The sequence below is a fragment of the Palaemon carinicauda genome, chromosome 14, assembly GCF_036898095.1.
Source record: "Palaemon carinicauda isolate YSFRI2023 chromosome 14, ASM3689809v2, whole genome shotgun sequence".
In the NCBI taxonomy this organism is placed as follows: domain Eukaryota; kingdom Metazoa; phylum Arthropoda; class Malacostraca; order Decapoda; family Palaemonidae; genus Palaemon; species Palaemon carinicauda.
The window spans coordinates 18508138-18532619 of NC_090738.1; the positions used below are offsets into that span (position 1 = coordinate 18508138).

Consider the following 24482-nt stretch of genomic DNA (forward strand, 5'->3'; position numbering starts at 1 on the left):
CCAGGTGTCTCACTAGGGGCGCGCAGGTGGTACACCTGGCTACCCAATCTGCAATTGCCGTGAGTTTTGAAATTTCTGCCGGATGTCAGGGACGTACAGCTATATATATAACTACCGGGTAAGTCTTATGTTTAAAATGGTTAGTATACACCAAGATAAGTACACACGAACGAACAGGACCGGATACGACCATTTTATAGAATGTCAACAAAAAATAAAAAATATTGCAGGAGTATAGGAAGTAGATAATTTGAATAGTTTTCCATGGATTTATTATGCAACCCAGAAAATAATCTCTGGAGAAGAAAAGGTTTGTTATACCCTATTTATCATTTCCCCAGTACTGTATATTTGACCCACTCTAAACCACCCGGTTCCCACTTTGTTGCCGCACGTTGTCGGCGGATATATTGGGGTACTTCTCACTATTTATAAGCGATGAAAATAAATGTCATTTGCAAAGAAAACAGGAGTTTTCCTGTAGGAAAAAGTTTTTTTTTTTTTATCAGAAAGGGTTGTACTACCCAGAACTATAATAATACATTCGATCCTCCCCTCACCTAGCCTAACATAATTCACCAAGCCCTTACCTACAAAGGCAGGAGGAGTTTGCCTGGTTAATATATGATAGTTTAATTGCTAGCGAAAATGAAATTCACTATAAGAAATGGGAGAGTGCTGGCTAGTTTGTTGTTTTTCTCTATACATTTAATGGGGGCTGGGACATAATACAGTAACTTACGTATCGGTCGATTTAAATGTGAAGTATGTTTTTCACTCAAAGTCCATTGTTTACATTTGAGAGACTGAAGAGGACTTATTGCGCATGCGTTTTTTTCCATGGATTGCGGAGCTTTCTGTGCATTTACAATGACGTATTTGTATAGTGGTTTTTAAACCAATTAATAGCTTACAATTACTTCTTCATAAGTTCCCGGATGTTGTTCTGCAACAGCCATTTTTTTCCCACCTTCGCCTTCAGTTTTAAGTTAATCATCATCTCATAAAGATGTCTCGAAGAGTGAACTTAAGGGAAGCACATCAATCTATTTCGAAATATAGTGTAAATTCATTTATGTAGGCAATTGATTATGATGGAAATGATCTCTGTTCAGTGTAAAGCTATTGTTACTCATGTGAAATTAAAAAAATAACCGCGAAATAAGGCATCAAAGGTCCGATTCTGACTTAATTTTCAGGGACGGCCAGCACATTTTCTACTGCAAAGCTTTTGTAATGATTGCCAAGAAAACAAAAATGGCAACGATGCCAATCATAAGGTAAGGAATTAGTTGTGATTTACCTTTTCATAATGGAAGGATTTATTTGTGATTTACTTTTAGCTTGTGACCTGGGAAGGGGGTGTCTGGCTAGCGGTTGTGACCTGGGAAGGTTTGTGAACTGGGAACGTTTGTGACCTTGTGGCGGGATGTAGGCCTAAACAAAACACAAACCCCCACACCCTTGATCACTCTTACTTCCAAAATATCCCACAACACAAACTTTCCCCTTACTTTACTTTAAACTGGACTCTTAGACAGAAGGAAAATGAAAACAAAACATAACCTTAACACTATATTCTTAAAAGTAAACGCAATCATAAACCAAAAAAACACACTTATCACTAATCATAAACAATATTAATTATAAAACCGTAACACCATTCAAATAAAAAAAACCCTAACAACTTAAAATTACCACACCCCAAAACCAATATTTGTTTATGTGTGGAACTCTTTATCCACACTAGGGCCAACAATCCTTTTCGGCCAAAGCCACAACTCCCTGGCAGACGCAACACTGGCACAATCTGCTATAACTGCCTCACTTAATTTGGCAGTCTATATCGTCGTCACCATCATCATCATCATCATCCTCATCAATAACAGCAATCGAAATCGTAATTGTAATAAACAGGCCAGGTCGTCAACAGTTGATCAATCCACTAGAGCATTCTAAACACAAGTTCCTTAAGTAAGCCAGGTCATCAATAGTCAAATTCAAATAAATCTTCTCCCCAAAGGAGGAATCACGGCCTGCCAAAATAAAAAAGAAAAACACTTATGAACACTCCTAACTAACTAAACTATCGCACTATAATCAAAGATAAATAATAAACTTTCTATCATTCACGAACGCGCCTAACAAAAATGAATAAAAACAGTACTTACTCTGAATATAAAAAACACTAAACAGCCGGCTTTCAAGAACAAAAAAAAATAACAACCGACTCCTTCTACAGTCAGAGATCCAATGCTTTCGCCCAAGACATTCATTACCGCCCTAACCTAGCTAAAAATGTAAACAAACAACCTCAAATATACCGACAGTCTTTCCAACAACAACCAATCATTCGCTAGTTACCCTTGTTCTTCGGCGCGCACCGCGGACACACAAAACACGCACACACAAACGCACATACACACATACTCTCTCGCGCATGCGCGATCTAACAAAACTAAGCAAATTAAACACTCCCTCTCTCTTGCGGTTTGACAAAACTTAAGTAAATAAACACTCTCTCTCTCTCTCTCTCTCTCTCTCTCTCTCTCTCTCTCTCTCTCTCTCTCTCTCTCTCTCTCTCTCTCTCTCTCTCTCTCATTAATGACAAAGCTAAAGCAAATAAAATGTCTCTATTTAACAATACTAAAACAACTCTCTCTCTCTCTCTCTCTCTCTCTCTCTCTCTCTCTCTCTCTCTCTCTCTCTCTCTCTCTCTCTCTCTCTCGATTTGGCAAAACAAGAAAATAAATTAAAATAAAATTAATCCTCCACATTCCTCCCCCCTTACTTTGCCAAATCCTCACACAACACTTACCTAATTTTTTCTCATAACCCAGTCGCAGTCTGGAACGGGACCTCGGCTTCGAGTAACTGGGCCTTCATATACCTGCACTCTCTCATTCACTTCTTCCATGTCGTTTTCATTCAACGTACTACTACTACTCCCGTCTATGTTCTGCTCGTCTAAGATATCATTCACTATTTCATCTACCTCAGCTTCATCTGGCCCGAAAATCCCACTAATTTCTGTCAACAATTCATCCATTACATCTTTAACAAAAGAATCATTCATACTGCTTATCATTCTCCTATCTTTCATTCTCGTGTTCGTCATACGTTCTCTTGCCTCATCTAACGAAAAACCACACACACTATAAGTATCATTCATACTCATCCAAGTTTCATCTGTATTAATACATTTATCTTCCATACTCACCTGTACATTTACACCCTTGTCCTGCTTATTCTGATTCCTGCCAACAACTAAAAAATTTTCCCGCCTTTTATCCCCAGTAAAATTCTCAGACTTCTTTTTCCTTCCATACTCTACTAACACCAATTGCTTATCTTCTAAACCTAATGCCTCACACATACTCGGTTCATACTTGTTCGTTTTCAGCCATTTATTCATACCATTCTCCTGAATATATCTTGGTACCTCCTTCCATTTTCGCAACTGATTGTGGTGGGCCCTAACCTTTTCCACACTACCATCCACACTTACTTTACCTAAAACATAACTCAACCCACTAGAACCAACATCTAACACCTCATATGGACCTTCAAACTTATCACGTACCTTATTGACATTCATTCTTCCTTTTTCAATTACTTCTTTTAACACTTTCTCTCCCACTTTGTAGCTTTCAAATCTCTCATTAGCTTTCTTCCAAACATCTTTATCATTCTCGGACACACTCAATCTCGGTCTTACTATCTTTTCAAAATTCAACATAAACTTACACGGAGACATACCAGTACTCTTGTGCACAGTCGCATTATACGCCCACAACGCACGCCCAACATATAAATCCCAATCATTATCACATGTACTCATCATCCGCAAAATTTCTGTCAAAGTTCTTACAGTCCTTTCAGCCAAACCATTCGCACTTGGCATATACGGAGTCGAATACACATGTTCAATGCCCCATTCTCTTAACATCTGCTCAAACTCCCATCCAACAAACTCCGGACCATTGTCACTTAACATTTTCGCAGGCTTACACACACTCATCGGCAACATCACTTGACTTACCATTCTCGCTACAGTCTCACTTCTTTTATTCTTGATGGGTACTGCATATGCAAACTTACTCATATGATCGACCATTATAATCATTCCCACATGTCTCCTCGCAGTCACAGGCAACGAAACACAATCAATCACAAACATCTCAAATGGCTCTTTCATACGTAACCTCAGAACAGGCGGACTTGCATGCATGCTCTGATACTTTCCCTTCTGACAATCCTCACAAGTAGTCGCTACATCCCTACAAATTTGACTCAACCCAGGCGTAAACAACCTCTCTCGCATGCATTCCCACAATTTATTCTTCCCCATATGCCCATACCTGTCATGCACTACCATACACATACTTACAGCTGCATGCATTGGAAATACAGGAACATATATATCTTCATCCATTCCCCTATGCAAAAAATACACAATATTCTTACAAACAATAAATCTTTTAACAACTTTCTTATACGCTTCCAAATCACACGGCCATTCTTCCACCCTAATACCATTTAAAATACATTCACGTAACCTATTTATTTCGAAACATTCACCTTGCATTTCTTCCACCTCTTCTTTGCTCAACAAATCATCTTCACTTTTTGCAAATATCAATCATGCCAACAAAATTCGCCATAAATACACTATTATCCTCAATTACTATTACCTTACAGCCATTCTTTAAAAGCAAACCCTTACCAACATCAACTGACACATTGTGCAACCTCAAAAATGTTATTTTCATTAGTAAAATAAATTTTTGAATATACTTACCCGGTGATCATATAGCTGTCAGCTCTGCTGCCCGACAGAAAAACCTAAGGACAAAATACGCCAGCGATCGCTATACAGGTGGGGGTGTACATCAACTGCGCCATCTGTCGAGCAGGTACTCAAGTACTCCATGTCAACACAGAACCAATTTTCTCCTCGGCCCACTGGGTCTCTATTGGGGAGGAAGGGAGGGTCCTTTAATCTATGATCACCGGGTAAGTATATTCAAAAATTTATTTTACTAATGAAAATAACATTTTTCAATATTAAACTTAGCCGGTGATCATATAGCTGATTCACACCCAGGGGGGTGGGTAGAGACCAGCATTACATGTTGACATTATTATGAGCTAAGTATTTTGTATTTCATTTTAGCAGTTATTCAAAATAACAAACATAAAATAAATAAGTACCTGGTAAGGAAGTCGACTTGAACAATTACGCTGCCTTTTTAAGTACGTCTTCCTTACTGAGCCTCGCGATCCTCATAGGATGCTGAGCGACTCCTAGGAGCTGAAGTATGAAGGGTTGCAACCCATACTAAAGGTCCTCATCAAAACCTCTAATCTAGGCGCTTCTCAAGAAATGACTTTGACCACCCGCCAAATCCAGTAGGATGCGAAAGGCTTCTTAGTCTTCCGGACAACCCAAAAACAATAATAAAACATTTCAAGAGAAAGATTAAAAAAGGTTATGGAATTAGGGAATTGTAGTGGTCGAGCCCTCACCACTACTGCACTCGTTGCTACGAATGGTCCCAGAGTGTAGCAGTACTCGTAAAGAGACTGGACATTCTTAAGATAAAAGACGCGAACACTGATTTGCTTTTCCAATAGGTTGCGTCGAATATACTTTGCAGAGATCTATTTTGTTTAAAGGCCACGGAAGTTGCGACAGCTCTAACTTCGTGTGTCCTTACCTTCAGCAAAGCTTGGTCTTCCTCATTCAGATGGGAATGAGCTTCTCGTATTAACAGTCTGATAAAATAGGATAAAGCATTCTCTGACATAGGCAAAGATGGATTCTTAACTGAACACCATAAAGCTTCAGACGGGCCTCGTAAAGGTTTTTAAATAGAACTTAAGAGCTCTTACAGGACATAATACTCTTTCTAGTTCATTTCCAACCATACGATAAGTTTGGAATATCGAACGATATTGGTCAAGGCCGAGAAGGCAGCTCGTTTTTGGCTAGAAAACCAAGTTGTAGAACATGTAGCCGTTTCGGATGAAAATCCGATGTTCTTGCTGAAGGCATGAATCTCACTGACTCTTTTAGCTGTAGTTAAGCATATCAGGAAAAGAGTCTTAAAGGTGAGATCTTTCAGGGAGGCTGATTGAAGCGGTTCGAACCTGTCTGACATAAGGAATCTTAGTACCACGTCTAAATTCCAACCAGGTGTAACCAAATGACGCTCCTTCGTGGTCTCAAAAGACTTAAGGAGGTCCTGTAGATCTTTATTGTTGGAAAGATCTAAGCCTCTGTGACGGAAGACTGATGCCAACATGCTTCTGTAACCCTTGATAGTGGGAGCTGAAAGAGATCGTTCTTTCCTCAGATATAAGAGAAAGTCAGCTATTTGAGTTACAGAGGTACTGGTCGAGGATACGGATACTGACTTGCACCAGTTTCGGAAGATTTCCCACTTCGATTGGTAGATTCTAAGGGTGGATGTTCTCCTTGCTCTAGCAAACGCTCTGGTTGCCTCCTTCGAAAAGCCTCTAGCTCTCGAGAGTCTTTCGATAGTCTGAAGGCAGTCAGACGAAGAGCGTGGAGGCCTTGGTGTACCTTCTTTACGCGTGGCTGACGTAGAAGGTCCACCCTTAGGGGAAGTGTTCTGGGAACGTCTACTAGCCATCGAAGTACCTCGGTGAGTCATTCTCTCGCGGGCCAGAGGGAAGCAACTAGCGTCAACCTTGTCCCTTCGTGAGAGGCGAACTTCTGCAGTACCTTGTTGACAATCTTGAACGGAGGGAATGCATATAGATCTAGATGTGACCAATCTAGTAGAAAGGCATCTATATGAACTACTGCTGGTTCCGGGATAGGTGAGCAAACTATTGGGAGCCTCTTGGTCATCGAGGTTGCGAAGAGATCTATGGTTGGCTGGCCCCAGGTGGCCCAAAGTCTCTTGCATACATCCTTGTGGAGGGTCCATTCTGTTGGAATTATTTGTCCCTTCCGACTGAGACAATCTGCTATGACATTCAAGTTGCCTTGGATGAACCTCGTTACTAGTGAAATGTCTAGACCTTTTGACCAGGTGAGGAGGTCCCTTGCGATCTCGTACCATGTCAGAGAGTAGGTCCCTCCTTGCTTGGAGATGTACGCCAAAGCCGTGTGTTGTCCGAGTTCACCTCCACCACTTTGCCTTGAAGGAGAGACCTGAAGCTTTTCCAGGTCAGACGTACTGCCAGTAGCTTCTTGCAGTTGAAATGCATTGTCCTTTGACTCGAGTTCCATAATCCCGAGCATTCCCTACCGTCTAATGTCGCACCCCAGCCTACCTTTCTAAGGTTGATATAGTCCTTTCACCAAATCAGACCAGACTTTATCTTTCCGGAAACCGGGATCGAGACCGCTTCTAGCGTCTCGTCCTTTTTCCAGTGAAAAGCTAGATGGTATAGAAGAGGACGGAGGTGTAGTCTTCCTAGTAACACAAATTGATCCACGGATGACAGTGTCCTTACCAGACTCATCCACAGCCTGACAGGGCAGCGTTCCTTCTTCAGCATCTTCTGGATGGATAGCAGGGCTGGGGGTTGATCGTCTTGTTCAGCAACGTCCTCATCAGAGGGTTCCTCATCCGAAACTGATGAGGAAACGGCAACGGAGTGGGCAACGTCTGACTCGCTGAATCCGGTCGCACTGGTGGATGAGTGACGGAGCCGGACGCAATATCATGGTACTGCTGCACAGTCTGTGAACTGTCAACAACCATGGGTGCGCGAGGAAGTACAGCGTCAACCCGAAACTGTCTAGACTGTCTGGGTTGTGCAGTCAACACCCTACCGGGTTGCTGAGGTTGACGCACTACGTCACAACAAGTCACCTCTGCTGGTTGTTGAACGTCTTCCTAGTGAAACACTGAACGTCAACAACCACCTCCGAGCGTCGCTTAACGTCAACGTGCGACTGGCAACCCACACTGGGTCGCATCGGTGGAGGAACCACCTCAACTGGCAGACGCGAGTAGGATACCTCAGCGTCAACAGGGCGCACAACCAACCGGTTGGAAGGTTGTTGGCCAGAAGGTTCTTCTCCGTATTTAAGTCCTCTATCAAGGACACAAGCTTGGACTGCATGTCTTGCAGCAAAGCCCATTTAGGGTCTACGGGAGCAGGTGTGGCAACAGACGGGGTTAGCGACTGAGGCGGAACCATTTACCATCCCTGGAAGCCTTGTTATGTGTGACATAATAGTACAGCAAAACTTCAAAGGCTAGACAAAAGTTGAGAAGTTGACCTGTAAACTTGGAGCGTCTCCTGGCTAGGCGCCAGGGCGAGTCTACCAGAATTGAGAAGTTTACCTGGGCAGAGGCATGAACTCCCAAGCCGAGAACTTCTCTCGTGTCCTATCAGACTCTCGCTCTATAAGCCAGTTTAAAAGAAGGGAAATCAAAGGCTGTATCCCTAAAACTCCTCCTGGTGCAAAAACCAGTCGCCTAGCCAACGTAACGCTCTCTAGGAGAGCGAGAGAGCACTAGCTTAACAACAACGGCTTCGAAGTAGCTAGGCCTAGTGTAAGTTCTGACGTTAGGCGAACGAGGAGCAGCAGTTACAAGATCCGGACGAAGATCCTTAAAAAAAAATCATCATGATTAAATTAAAGTCCATAGGAGGCTAAGCAGCTTAAGGCTCCTCTCCAAATGACAGAGTCCTCAAAGGAATATCAGTAGGAGGGAGAACAGCACTTTCTCATCTACAGGAACCTTGTCCGAGAAAAGCTAGGTTATCTCAGTGAGGGTCTCACTGGTGCATTAGCAGCAGACCAGAAGGCAACGTTATGTAACTGCTTGACAGTCTGTGAACTGTCAAAAACTGAACTGTCAACCACAACAGGTGCGTGAGGACATACAGCACTGGTGCATTAGTAGCAGACCAGAAGGCAACGTCATGTAACTGCTTGACAGTCTGTGAGCTGGCAACAACCATAGCTGTGTGGGGAAGCCTCTACTCCTGACTGACTAGTCTGCTGCGGGCGAGTGGCGGTAACCACAGTGGGTTGCGGAGGCTGACGCACCGCGTCAAAACACGGCAGCTTAACTCCACCCTCCTGTTGTTGTGGTAGCACACGCACGTCAACGGAGGGTTCCGTGCGTCTGTGAACGTCAGCATGCGTCTGGCAGGGTCGACTGCGCATGGGTGGAGGAGCTCTCACAGCTGGAGTGTGGGAGCAGGCAGCCTCAGCGTCTGCTGGGCGCACAACCGTGGTTGGTTGTAGGCTAACGGGTGCAGCGTCAACCTTCTCCGCACGATACTCCTGCAAAAAGAATGCTAACTGTGTCTGCATAGACTGTAGCAAAGACCACTAGGGTCTACAGCAGCAGGTGCGGCAACAGACGGTGTTACTGCCTGTTGCGGTACCGCTTTACCTCTCTTAGGAGGTGTGCAGTCATCGGAAGACTGCAGCGAGTCCGAACTGACCCAGTGGCTACACCTGGGCCGTTGGACTTGAGCGGAAGGGACCGACTTGCGCTTAATAAGCTGCGAGACCTTGGTCCAAGGTTTCTTACGAGAAACCTCTTCCGCAGACGAGAAGTAAATGGGCTCTCTCGTCTTTGTGTGGGTGGGGCGATCTTGGGTAGATACGCCCGAAACCACGGAGGGAAAAACGTCTGTTCGTTGATCAAGGCCTGACGAACCCATAAGTCGTTCGACATTACTTCTACCCTGGGCTTGGGAGCTTGTAAGAGGTCCCGGACTAGGTGAACGACAGGCACGAACAGACGAACCCTCAGACGCAACACTGTAACACTTTGCGCATATCACTTTATCACTTCGATTTTCTGTTTTGCACTTATTTCACTGAAATCGAAACTTTTACTGATTTCTACCTGAAACACGCAATCCTACCCTTCATTAAAAGGTAGTAATTGCGAAAACAGTCGTATAATGCAACAGAAAACATATATAAAGATAAAGAATTCAGAGGCTGGGAAAGAGACTAAACACTAGTTCAAATAAACTACGTTTAAAATCTCTCACCGCACATAGCCTGGGGACAAGAATAAAACCTTAGAAACGTTTTACCTTCTTCCCCGTACAGCGACTAGGGAGGAGAGTAAAACGAGAACAACGTTACCCGCTTGAACGAAACGTTTTTTCTCCTCTCTCTCCCTCCGTCTCTATCTCTCTCTCTCTTTCTCTCTTGATTTCGCACCTGAGAGAAGAGCCCAATTATATATCGTCAAAACATGTTATTTGGCTAAAGGAAAAAACTGAAAGGTTCTCCAAATAAAAAGTTCCTTTAATTTAGAATTAAACCATTTAAGCTAAGAAAGAATGAACGAAACGTCAGAATCGGTTTACTCTTACTGCAAAGTGAAACCGTGATACACTCTCTCTCTATCGTAACGATAGAGCGCATGTTGAACGTCCTGAACGTCAACAACTGCGTAGTCTAAAAAACTAAACGTTAGTTCATCTTTGAAAACAGTACGAGAATATCAAAGAAATTCTTTCATAAAACATTAAATTTAAAAAGTTTTAAATTCTTTAAAGGTTAAATACGATATAACGGGCTCAACGTTGATTAACTTCGGTTCCAAGTTAGGACCGCCTACTATCAGGAAAGGTCGCATATAAACAAAACATAAAAAATTTATTTTTATATGTTTATAATAAATGGAAAGTTAATCGAAGAGGCCCAATAAAGGCGGAGAGATATAAAATATATAGATCTATAACGTGTTAAGCAAAATTACTAAAAACCTAAACACACTTCCGTCCAAGGGAAGGGTCGGCCATTTAAAAGTGAAAGAGAGTCCATACTCTCTTTGTCACCATAATTAAATCTATCCAAAACGAGTTCAAGTTTTGAGATGAAGATAAAACCCCTGCATAGCGAAAGCTCAAAACTGGAATAGTGTACTTCACCAAATAGTTGTGAAAACAAATCCAGTTAGTAACAGCGTATTTAGTAGGTCTTGCCAGTGGCACGACAGAGAGAAAATTGGTTCTGTGTTGACATGGAGTACTTGAGTACCTGCTCGACAGATGGCGCAGTTGATGTACACCCCCACCTGTATAGCGATCGCTGGCGTATTTTGTCCTTAGGTTTTTCTGTCGGGCAGCAGAGCTGACAGCTATATGATCACCGGCTAAGTTTAATATTGAAAAAATCTATTCCCATCAAAAAACAACTAGGCATTTCATTCTCTCCCATTACAATAAAATTATGTTCAACTTCCATACTCCCTAGTTTCACCTGCAACCTTACTTCTTCCCAAACAAGTAAACTTCCCTGACCTATTCCATGAATTCTCACACTCGTACACTGTCTTTTCACTTCCCAATTGTACCTCTCAATTTCCCTGATAACCGACTCATTTACTAATGACACTTGAGCACCCGTATCAATCAAACTACAATATTCATTCTCATTTATATTCACATATGTCATCATCCTACCTTTTACACCATGCATGCATACATTTACTCTCCTTTCAATTCTGTCACTCACTTCACCAATATGTTCATCATCATGTTCACTGTCCTCTATACCCCCATATCTTGGATTAAGGTCACTTGCACCATTATCCTTCTCACTCAACAATTTGCAACATTCCTCATCACATTGAATCCTCAAAATATATTCCCTATCATTCTCCTTGCATGCCCTATATTCCATCGGTCGATTCCATATAAAATACAAATACACAGTTACACCATACAGCATACTTACCACCATTAATATCTTTGATAATAATTCCCCTTCTAGTACACTACTCTCCTCCTCATACACCATTTCTTTTGACACTTCATTCATCACCCTTCTTTTAAGCTCGCTCACGCTACCCGGTATTTCCGTATTTAACCCCTCTTGTATTAACTTACTTAAACCCATTAGGATACACTTATATACCATATCTTCCCCTTCACAACTCTGCTCCACAACTAAACCTTCAGGCAATCTTTCAGAATTCTGATTACTCTCTTTATCTTCCATCCTCCCATGCATCCTCGACATCGCATCTGCTATCACATTCTTATTTCCCGGTACATATTCTAACCTAAAATCAAATTCATTCAAATCCTCTATGGTCCTAGCCACCCTTGCATTCACACACTCTTTCCTTATCATATACACTAGGGGCTGATGGTCAGTACGCACAATGAATTTTACACCATACAAAAATACTTTCAATGCTTTCACACAAAATCGTATTGCAGCCAATTCCCTGTCAATCGTCGAATACTTACGCTCAGCTTTATTAAATGCTTTACTAACATATGCTATTACTCTCAATTGCTCTTCTCCATTTACTCTCTGCATTTGAACCAAACAACCACCCATACTAACCCCACTCGCATCCGTATACAACTCTAGCATATTCGCATTTTCACTGTAGTCTGGAAATGCCAAAGTGACGTCTTTCGCGGCCTCTTCCTTCAACCTTTCAAACGCTTCTATCATCCGATCATCCCATTTTAATTTTGTACTATTCCTTTTACCCGTCCATTCATTCAAAGGCTTCCCTATACCTGAACAATCTCTAACAAACTTGCGCCCAAACTCAACCAAACCAAGAAAACCTCGCAACTCATGCACAGTCCGGGGACGTGGAAATTCTCGCACCTTATTCACAAACTTGTCACTCTTCCTTATACCAGATTCACCCACTACATGCCCAAGAAATTCCACCTCCCTGGACAACCATGTACACTTCTCAAGCTTAATTTTCACACCAACTTCAATTAACCGCATCAACACTGCCTCAAGCAACCGCATATGTTCCTCAACAGTCTCGCTCGCAATCAGAATATCATCTATAAAAACAGTCACCTTCTGTCGATCGAAACCAGCCAATACAACATTCATCGCTCTTTGGAAGGCAGCAGGCGCATTAGCAAGACCAAAACTCAACCTTTTAAATTGGAAGTGACAATTTGTACTTGAAAATGCAGTAATGGGCCTACTCCCCTCTGCCAGAGGCATCTGGTAATATCCCCGCACCAAATCTAATTTAGTAAAAACTTTCATTCCATGCATCTTATAAACACAATCGGACACCACATTCATTGGAAAACGTTCTTTAACAGTCACCTCATTCACCTTCCTATAATCAATACACATGCGTAAACTTCCATCAGGCTTTCGTACAGGGACAATAAGGCTATTCCAGGCACTCTCACTCCTTTCTATTACACCCATACGCTCTAATTCCTGACACTGCTCCTCTATCTCCTTGGCAATAGGCGGAGAAAAATGCCTGGGACGCTGATATATGGGGGTATCATCACTGAGAACTATTTTAAATTCTGGCAGGTCTGACCCCCCACAATCATTGTTACCGAGGCTCATAACTCTCCGCTTATCCCATAACATCTTAAGCAATCGTTCCCTTTCGACCTCATTTATACTCTCATCTAACTTAATTCTTCCTTTCAACGTATCGTAATCCCAATTGTCATCGTTCTTTACATTACCAGCCATTACCTGTCTCGCCTTAACATATCTTCCATCCTCTACACTGACCAGTGTATACATACATCCCATGCAATCGCCCTCACGTATACCACGTACTCTCTTCCTCCTGACACTTGGCAACAACCTTACATACACCTGGGGTTCCTGCATATTCATAACACCATCATACATATACGCACTCGTTTTCACCAAATTACCTGCTTCCATACCTTCCACTACATATTCATCCTTGTCACTATTTGAAATTCCCAGACTGCTCGGCCATGCAACTTTCACACTAATAACCTCACCTTTCTTACCCGATAACTTTACACTTTCCTTTGCTACCAACGGCACTCCCTTCCACACCTTCGTACTCACTCTGCCGTCTTCCTTTAAATAAAATTCCCCACAAATATTACCTTTAACCTTTATTTCTATCATATTCACACTTGGATGTACAATCATACCACATTTTTTCAGAAATATGATATTTTAATTATAAAATAAATTTTTGAATATACTTACCCGGTGAATATATAATAGCTGCTGCTCCGGCGGCTCGACAGAAAAACACAAAAACTCGCGAGCGATCGCTATGAAGGTTGCGGGTGTGCCCACCAGCGCCAACTATCGGCCAGATACCGCATATGCATGTAAACAAGCTCCAATTCTTCTCATCCCGCTGGGTCTCTATCGGGGAGGAAGGGGGGCCTTTAATTTATATATTCACCGGGTAAGTATATTCAAAAATTTATTTTATAATTAAAATATCATTTTTAAATATTTAACTTAGCCGGTGAATATATAATAGCTGATTCACACCCATGGTGGTGGGTAGAGACCAGAGTTAATTAAGGTTACAGCGTATATGCTTAGAGTTTTTGACAGTTATAACATAACAAAACCCAAATATATAGGTACCTGGTAAGGAAGTTGACTTAGACGATTACTCTGCCTTGTTAGTCTGTCTTCCTCACGAAGCCCAGCGATCCTCTTAGGATGCTGAAAGACTCCCAGGAGCTGAAGTATCAAGGGCTGCAACCCATACAACAGGACCTCATCAAACCCCTAATCTGGGCGCTCTCAAGAAATGACTTTGACCACCCGCCAAATCAACCAGGATGCGAAAGGCTTCTTAGCCTTCCGTACAACCCAAAAACAAGATTAAAAACATTTCAAGAGACAAATTAAAAGGATATTGGAATTAGGGTAATGTAGTGGTAGAACCCTCACCCACTACTGCACTCGCTGCAACGAATGGACCCAGTGTGTAGCAGTCCTCGTAAAGAGTCTGGACATCTTTTAAGTAAAATGACGCGAATACCGACTTGCTTCTCCAAAAGGTCGCGTCCATAATACTTTGCAGAGATCTATTTTGCTTAAAGGCCACGGAAGTTGCTATAGCTCTTACTTCGTGCGTCTTAACCTTAAGTAAGCATCGGTCTTTCTCATTCAAGTGAGAATGAGCCTCTCGTATTAAAAATCTGATAAAATATGACAAAGCATTCTTTGACATAGGCAATGATGGTTTCTTAACTGAGCACCATAATGCCTCTATTCCACCTCGTAAGGACTTAGTACGGGCTAAGTAGAACTTAAGAGCTCTAACTGGACACAGCACTCTTTCAAGTTCGTTGCCTACGATCTCTGATAAGCAAGGTATATCAAAAGATTTAGGCCAAAGATGAGAAGGCAGTTCATTTTTGGCCAGGAAACCAAGTTGAAGTGAACATGTGGCTTTTTCTGTAGAAAAGCCGATGTTCTTACTGAAGGCATGAAGTTCACTGACCCTTTTAGCCGAAGCCAAGCACACTAGGAAAAGCGTCTTGAGGGTGAGATCCTTCAGGGAGGCTGAATGTAATGGCTCAAACCTGTCTGACATGAGGAACCTTAGGACCACGTCTAAGTTCCATCCAGGAGTAGCCAAACGACGTTCCTTAGAGGTCTCGAAAGACTTAAAGAGATCTTGGAGATCTTTATTGTTGGAAAGATCTAAGCCTCTATGACGAAAGACCGAAGCCAACATGCTCCTGTAGCCCTTAATCGTGGGAGCTGAGAGGGAGCGAACATTTCTCAGATGTAAAAGAAAATCTCCGATTTGGGCTACAGAGGTACTGGAAGAGGACACAGATGCTGACTTGCACCAGTCTCGAAAGACTTCCCACTTCGACTGGTATACTCTGATGGTAGAAGCTCTCCTCGCTCTCGCAATCGCACTGGCTGCCTCCTTCGAAAAGCCTCGAGCTCTTGAGAGTCTCTCGATAGTCTGAAGGCAGTCAGACGAAGAGCGGGGAGGCTTTGATGAACATTCTTTACGTGGGGCTGACGTAATAGATCTACCCTTAGAGGAAGACTTCTTGGAATGTCTACCAGCCATTGAAGTACCTCGGTGAACCACTCTCTCGCGGGCCAGAGGGGAGCAACCAACGTCAACCTTGTCCCTTCGTGAGAGGCGAACTTCTGCAGTAACTTGTTGACAATCTTGAATGGTGGGAATGCATATAAGTCCAGATGAGACCAATCCAGTAGAAACGCGTCTATGTGTATTGCTTCTGGATCTGGGACTGGTGAGCAATAGATTGGTAGCCTCTTGGTCATCGAGGTGGCAAAGAGGTCTATGGTGGGTTGACCCCAAGTCGCCCAAAGACTCTTGCACACGTCCTTGTGGAGGGTCCATTCCGTGGGTATCACCTGACCCCTCCGACTGAGACAGTCTGCCAAGACGTTCAAGTCCCCCTGGATAAATCTCGTTAACAGGGAGATGCCTCGATTTCTTGACCAAATGAGCAGGTCCCTTGCGATCTCGTACAGCGTGAGGGAGTGTGTGCCTCCTTGCTTGGAGATGTACGCCAAAGCTGTGGTATTGTCTGAGTTGACCTCTACCACTTTGTTTCGAAGGAGGCTTTCGAATTTCATCAAGGCCAAGTGGACTGCTAATAGCTCCTTGCCGTTGATGTGCATGCTCTTCTGACTTGAGGTCCACAGACCTGAGCATTCCCGACCGTCCAGGGTCGCACCCCAACCCAAATCCGAAGCGTCTGAGAACAACACGTGGTTTGGGTTCTTGACTGCTAGGGATAGTCCCTCTCTCAGACTGATATTGCTGTTCCACCATTTCAGGCATGCCTTTACTGGTTCGGAGACCGGGATTGATACCGTCTCTAACGTCTTGTCCTTGTTCCAGTGAGAGGCTAGATGGAACTGGAGAGGCCGAAGGTGTAGTCTCCCTAGCGAGACAAACTGCTCCAGGGATGATAGAGTCCCTACGAGACTCATCCAAATCCTGACTGAACACCGTTCTCTTTTCAGCATTAGTTGGACTTTGAGCAGGGCTTGTTCTATTCGGGTGACAGACGGAAAAGCCCGAAAAACTGGACTGCGAATCTCCATCCCTAAATATAGAATAGTCTGGGATGGGATCAGTTGGGACTTTTCTAGGTTGACCAAAAGTCCCAATTCCTTGGTCAGACCCAACGTCCAATGAAGATCCTGCAGACAGCGATGACTGGACGATGCCCTGAGAAGCCAGTCGTCCAAGTACAGGGAGGCTCGGATTCCCGATAAATGGAGGAATTTTGCCACATTCCTCATGAGCCTCGTAAACACGAGAGGAGCAGGACTGAGGCCAAAGCACAGGGCCCGAAACTGGTATACCACATTCCTGAAAACAAACCTCAGAAACGGTTGGGAATCCGGGTGTATAGGAATGTGGAAGTACGCATCTCGTAGGTCGAGAGAGACCATCCAGTCTCCCTCTCTGACCGCTGCTAAGACGGACTTCGTGGTCTCCATAGTGAACTTTGTTTTCGTAACAAAAACGTTGAGCGCACTGACGTCTAGCACCGGTCTCCAACCTCCTGTATGCTTTGGGACTAGGAAGAGACGGTTGTAAAACCCCGGTGATTGAAGGTCCGAGACTTTCACCACCGCTCCCTTCTCTAGCAACAGAGACACTTCTTGGTTTAGGGCTTGTCTCTTTGACTCCTCTCGGTACCTGGGAGAGAGGTCTATGGGAGTTGTCACTAGAGGAGGTTTGCGTACAAACGGTATTTTGTACCCCTCTCTGAGCAACTGAACAGACTCTTGGTCTGCACCCCTCTTCTCCCAGGCCTGCCAGAAGCTCTTCAATCTGGCCCCTACCGCTGTCTGAGGCTGTGGGCAGTCAGACTCTGCCACGTGAGGACTTGGCTCCTCTCTTCTTACCTCTCTTTCCCTCGGCACGAGCGCTTCCCCTGCTGGGAGCTCTGCCACGAAAGGGCGGGATAAATCTGGATGCCGGAGTCTCGATCCTGGGTCTTACAGCAAAGGATGTAGAAGGAGCCCCTTTGCGAGCAGAGGACGCCATCAAGTCATGGGTGTCCTTCTGCACAAGCGAAGAAGCTATATCCTTAACCAGTTGTTGCGGAAACAAGGACGCTGATAAGGGAGCAAAGAGCAGTTCTGATCTCTGACAGGGAGTAACTCCTGCCGAAAGAAAAGAGCAAAGGGTTTCTCGCTTCTTTAAGACTCCCGACGTAAAGGTGGAGGCGAGCTCATTGGAGCCATTGCGGATGGCTTTATCCATACATGACATGATAAGTAAGGAAACATCTTGGTCGGCAGACGAGATTTTCCTACTTAAAGCTCCTAATGACCAGTCAAGAAAGTTAAATACTTCAAAGGCCCTGTATACGCCTTTAAGCAGATGGTCAAGGTCCGAGGAGGACCAACTAATCTTCGAGCGTCTCATGGCCAGGCGACGGGGAGAGTCTATGAGGCTTGAGAAGTCACCCTGGGCAGAGGCAGGGACTCCCAAGCCGAGAACTTCTCCCGTGTCATACCAGACGCTCGATCTAGAAGCAAGCTTAGAAGGAGGGAAGGCAAAGGCCGTCTTCCCCAAACTCCTCCTGGTATCCAACCAGTCGCCTAAAAGTCGCAAAGCCCTCTTGGAAGAGCGAGAAAGCACTAGCTTAGTAAAGGCTGGCTTGGTAGCAGGTAAGCCTAGCGCAAACTCAGACGGTGGCGAACGAGGAGCAACGGCAACAAAGTGATTGGGAAAAAGATCCTTGAAAATCAACATGATCTTCTTAAAGTCCATCGAAGGAGGAACCGTCTTAGGTTCGTCTACATCTGAAGGATGATCATCATGATGAGAATCAGCAACGTCCTCATCTGAAGGATCTTCGTCCGACAACTGCTGAGTAACAAGCAAAGGGGAGACCTGCCTTGGTGGCAATGCTTGACAAGCAGAGTCCACACGCACTGGTGCATCAGTAGCAGTCCAGGACGCTACGTCATGTAACTGCTTAACAGCCTGACTGTCAACAACAACAGGAGCGGGAGGACGCTCGACGTCAACTCGAGACTGCCTTGACTGCCTAGACTGAGCAGTCAAAACAACTCTTGACTGCGGTGCTTGACGCTCAGCGTCAAAACAAGTCAACTTCGCTGGTTGGCGAACGTCCTGAACGTCAACAAGAGCATTAGGAAGTGGCTGAACGTCCACATGCGGCTGAAAGTCAACACGGGACTGCATCGAGTGAGGCTCTACAAAACGTGACTGACGTGACTTAGTAACGCCAACGTCAACAGGACGAGCAAAGGCTCGTTTGGGCGGCTGACGGCCAGGATCTCGATCAGCTAAGCGGCGAGGATCATCGTGAACCTTTTCAGCAGAATAGTCCTCCATAAGAGAGGCGAGCTTAATCTGCATGTCTTGCAGTACAACCCATTTAGGATCAACGGGAATGGGTGCGGTAAGAGACGAGGGTAACGTCTGCGACTGCAAAACCTTGCCTACACCAAGACTCTCGGAGCCTGTGTTACGTTTCTGCTTAGGCGGCGAGCAGTCTTCCGATGACTGCATAGGGTCAGAGCTGTCCCAATGGCTACAACCAGGACGCTGGACCTGTCCTGAAGGGACTGACTTTTGCTTTAAGGGACTCGAAACCTTGCTCCACGGTTTCTTACGCGAAAAGCCTTCGGATGACGAGGAGAAAATCGTCTCGCTCGTCTTATGGTAGGGGCGGTCTTGATGAGACACGCCTGAAACCATAGAGGGAACGTCTGTTCGCTGATTAAAGCCTCTCGAACCCATAAGTCCTACGACATTACTTCTCCCTGGGGCTTGGGAGCTTGCAAGAGGTCTCGGACTAGGCGGACGACAGGCACAAACAGACGAACCCTCGGTCGCAACACTGATAACACTTTGCGCACTAATCACTTTCCCACGATTTTCCACTGTGGCACTCTGACACTTTAACTCTTTAACGTCAGCCATGAGTTGATTACGGTCTGTAGCTAACGACTCAACTCTTTCGCCCAAAGCATGAATGGCACGTAACATATCCCGCATTGATGGTTCCTGAGTGCTAGTAGAGGGTTCAGGCACAACTACTACAGGGGAAGGATTAGGTTCAGGGGCATGGGAGGAGGAAAATTCTAACGATCTAAAGGAACTTCTCCTCACCCTATCTCTCTCTAGCTTACGAGAATACTTGTCATATTCAAGCCAATCGAATTCCGAAAGGCCCACGCACTCCTCACACCGATCTTCTAATTGACAGGTTTAACCCCGACAAATAGAACACACAGTATGTGGGTCGAGAGAGGCCTTTGGAAGACGCCTATTGCAATCCCTAGCATTACACTTACGAAATCTAGGAATTGGAGAAGGGTCAGCCATTTTGAAAAAGTCAAAGAAAGTCCAAAAAACAATCCAAAGTCATCAACAATTAAATCTGTCCAAAAAAGAGTTCAAGAGTTTAAGTTGAAGATAAAACACCTGCACTGCGAAAGCTCAAACCGAAATGAAGTACTTCACCAAGTCTGTTGAAAAACTCCAGGTTAACAGCGAGTAATGGTATGTCTTGTCGATCAGACCGACAGAGAAGAATTGGAGCTTGTTTACATGCATATACGGTATCTGGCCGATAGTGGGCGCTGGTGGGCACACCCGCAACCTTCATAGCGATCGCTCGCGAGTTTTTGTGTTTTTCTGTCGAGCCGCCGGAGCAGCAGCTATTATATATTCACCGGCTAAGTTAGATATTTAAAATTATACCCAAGCAGTACATCATATTTCTCATTCGCTCCCTCGACCACGTAAAAATCATTATCCTCCATCATCAGCCCCCCAATCATAACATTTTCCCGCAACTTTCCTTGCAGAGGCATACGCAAATTACCAATACCTTTTACTTCACCCTTACATCCCTTAAATTCACAAACCTCTTTTACCTTATCATATGCATTCCTAAACATTAAATTGACACCACAACCAGTATCAATCAAACCAACCAACTCTACACCATTAAAAATCATTTTCACACTCATGCAATCATGTGCTCTTTCTCCCATCACATCTTCATGCAATAAACCCTCACGAACATGCATCACATTCACTCCCCACACACACGAGGACTCACCCAGCTGAACCCTCTGATTAATTAGTTTCCCGAACATCCTGGCTGACTTGATCCCTTCTTTCTACAAACCCTAGCTACATGCCCATCTGCACCACATTCAGTACACTTACCCTGCGGCTCCTTGCACATTCTAGCATAATGACCATCCTTACCACAATTACCACAAATTACATTCATACGATTACTACGGCATCCACTCGCTATGTGCCCAGTCATACCACACCGATAACACTTAACCACTTTCTCTTTCTTACAGTCGCTAATACGATGCCCTGTCTCTCCACACCCGAAACATGCTCCTAATGCCCATCTACACTCGTTCTTTTTATGTCCTACCTTCCCACACCTATAACACCTCTCTTCACGGATACCACTACCTAACCTAACTTGCTGCGTACTAGCACTTCTATCTCTCCAAACTTGATTTCCCTGTCTAAACCCGTCATTTCTCGGCATGGGTATTCCTACATTACTCACCCTAACACTTCTATCTACTACACTATCAGCTGCCCTTATTGGCCCTCTCATAACAGCATCTCTAAAACTACCAAATTCTGGCACACATTCCTCCATTCCAGTTCTTACACTCACAGATTTACTTTCTTTCATACACCTATCCAACTCGTAATCCTCAACTATCTCTAAAATATCATCCCAAGTCAATCTCTCTCTAGTCCACCTCATTTTCTCCTTCCGTTTCAAATTAATAAACTCACACACTCTCTGGTACTGTACCCAAAAACTTCTTCATTAGTTCCTTATTTTCATTTATTCCTTCGTCCCCATACTTCTTTCTAGCCAATGTTTCTAACCGACATACATACATCGAGATTGCTTCACCCACCTTCATTCGTGCTTCATCAAAATCATTTTTTCGCTTATACCTAACACTACCTTTCATACGTTTTACCTGTTCAATTATCCTCTTCTTTACACTTTCATACTCAACCTCTCCTACACTCATTATCACCCCATACATCGTCACCAAATATCCTGACAAAAATTCTCCCAACTCCCTAGCCCAAACTCTCTTACTATCCCCATACTTAGCCTGACAAAACTTTTCATAATCCCTAAAGAAGTCATATACATCCCTACTGCTATGTTCATTAAAACTTTCACACCTAGGAACCTCTCTCATAAACACTGTCTTACAAACTTCCTCTACTTCATTCTCATTACTATCTTCACTGTCTACTCCCTTCTTGTTGCTTTCTTCTTCATTTGAATACAATGAATCTAATTCTACACTCAAAGTCCTATCTTTAACTATTCCCTTCTTACCCTTTTTCTTACTAACCACCTTCACCCATTCTTGATCATCCTCACTCACACCCTGACCTTTCTTCTTTTCCTTCTTCACATTATCTTTACCTTTCTTCTCATTCTTCCTATCACCCTTCGTTCCAATCTTACTATGTCTAGTCCCTTTATTTTCAATATCACTATCACTACCTTCCCCATTATCACTTACCCTATCCTCTTCCACAATCAACCCGTTACCAGAAGCAGAAGCTACTCCTCCGACTGCACCTTCACCCATGACAGTTTTCATCATCCCCATGACTTGCCCCATCATAGCTTCCATTCGTTTCTCATTTTCTCGCATCCTCATCTCAACACCCTCTTCCACTCTCTCTACAGTTCCCTTTAACTCCCTAAGCTCCTTCTGCATCGCCGCATTCTCCCAGTTCAACCTCTCATTCTCTACTAGCAACCTCTCTTTCTCAACTATCCACATCTGCTCCCGTTCTTTATAATGCCGCAATTCCTCCTCCAAAGCCTCGTATTTACCTTCCATTTTTCTTCAACCTTAATCCTAATTCCGTCCTTCGTCAAAGAGTCCAGCTTCAATCCCACCTCTCAAGTCCCTGTTCGGGCGCCAAATTTATGTGGCGGGATGTAGGCCTAAACAAAACACAAACCCCCACACCCTTGATCACTCTTACTTCCAAAATATCCCACAACACAAACTTTCCCCTTACTTTACTTTAAACTGGACTCTTAGACAGAAGGAAAATGAAAACAAAACATAACCTTAACAATATATTCTTAAAAGTAAACGCAATCATAAACCAAAAAAACACACTTATCACTAATCATAAACAATATTAATTATAAAACCGTAACACCATTCAAATAAAAAAAACCCTAACAACTTAAAATTACCACTACCCCAAAACCAATATTTGTTTTATGTGTGGAACTCTTTATCCACACTAGGGCCAACAATCCTTTTCGGCCAAAGCCACAACTCCCTTGGCAGACGCAACACTGGCACAATCTGCTATAACTGCCTCACTTAATTTGGCAGTCTATATCGTCATCATCATCATCATCATCATCCTCATCAATAACAGCAATCGAAATCGTAATTGTAATAAACAGGCCAGGTCGTCAACAGTTGATCAATCCACTAGAGCATTCTAAACACAAGTTCCTTAAGTAAGCCAGGTCATCAATAGTCAAATTCAAATAAATCTTCTCCCCAAAGGAGGAATCACGGCCTGCCAAAATAAAAAAGAAAAACACTTATGAACACTCCTAACTAACTAAACTATCGCACTATAATCAAAGATAAAATAATAAACTTTCTATCATTCACGAACGCGCCTAACAAAAATGAATAAAAACAGTACTTACTCTGAATATAAAAAACACTAAACAGCCGGCTTTCAAGAACAAAAAAAAATAACAACCGACTCCTTCTACAGTCAGAGATCCAATGCTTTCGCCCAAGACATTCATTACCGCCCCTAACCTAGCTAAAAATGTAAACAAACAACCTCAAATATACCGACAGTCTTTCCAACAACAACCAATCATTCGCTAGTTACCCTTGTTCTTCGTGCGCGCCACCGCGGACACACAAAACACGCACACACAAACGCACATACACACATACTCTCTCGCGCACCGCGCGATCCTAACAAAACTAAGCAAATTAACCACTCCCTCTCTCTTTGCGGTTTGACAAAACTTAAGTAAATAAAACACTCTCTCTCTCACTCTCTCTCTCTCTCTCTCCTCTCTCTCTCTCCTCTCTCTCTCTCTCTCTCTCTTCTCTCTCTCTCTCTCTCTCCTCTCATTAATGACAAAGCTAAAGCAAATAAAATGTCTCTATTTAACAATACTAAAACAACTCTCTCTCTCTCTCTCTCTCCTCTCTCTCTCTCTCTCTCTCTCCTCTCTCTCTCTATCTCTCTCTCTCTCTCTCTCTCTCGATTTTGGCAAAACAAGAAAATAAATTAAAATAAAATTAATCCTCCACAACCTGGGGGGGTTTGCCCACCGGCAAGGGGTTGTGACCTGGGAACTACTAGGTTGGGTTAGGTAGGTTTGTTAGGGTCTGTACCCTTTTACAAATCTCGAAAGTTAAATAATCACATTTTGGCCTATTTTCAACCATTTACATGAACCATATATTTTTCCAACTGGTTATCTTGTTCTTATTTTGCATTTCTGACCATTATTATTGCTGCAAATCACACATTTATAACATTTCCCCACCCAAAAAAAAAACCGGTTTCCCACTGGGGTCCCCCATAATTGTCTTTACATAAGGGGGGTCCAAAAACTCATGAACGGGTGGTTTGCCCCAATAATCATGGTAAGAAATGCATAAAATACAAGATAATGAG

The 24482-nt window shown here is 43.5% G+C and overlaps 1 protein-coding gene across 1 annotated transcript in view; it reads left to right on the forward strand.

Annotated features, from left to right (window-relative positions):
* LOC137653452 (uncharacterized) overlaps window positions 1-24482 on the forward strand; it is a 427638-nt gene that overhangs the window by 320126 nt on the left and 83030 nt on the right. The gene's annotated exons all lie outside the window — the stretch shown is intronic.